We start from the raw sequence: 394 nt of genomic DNA, 5'->3' as shown, positions 1-394 counted from the left end.
TATACGACGCTGTTTGTCACAATTTTTGAAATTGTGACACCCGGCTCGCTGTCCCCCCTTCCCATTTTCTCGTCTGTTTTCTCACCGTTTCAGCCCTTCGTTCCCTATACTCGGGGGAATTACCAGAGTCCTTAAGACTTCTAGTAGCTACATCCTGTCCTTTCTCCTCCTCGTTATCCTCTTCATCTGTCATGTCATTTTTGACAATCAATTTCAGTGCCTTAACGAAGGGAGAGACTTCTAATTATCTAGAAACACCCCCCCCCCTTTTTGATTTGTGTTCTCAGAGCCAAGCTCAACGGTTTTCGCGCCCACACAAAGCGCCCAAACACACCCCCTCCCCCCCCCCCCCTGCACGCTGCCACATATTTGTTTAAGCTAGGCAATTAGAATA

The sequence above is a fragment of the Oratosquilla oratoria genome, chromosome 20 (genome assembly GCF_046742065.1).
Source record: "Oratosquilla oratoria isolate Oo_2021 chromosome 20, ASM4674206v1, whole genome shotgun sequence".
NCBI classification, from domain to species: Eukaryota; Metazoa; Arthropoda; class Malacostraca; order Stomatopoda; family Squillidae; genus Oratosquilla; species Oratosquilla oratoria.
This window is presented reverse-complemented; position numbering follows the sequence as displayed.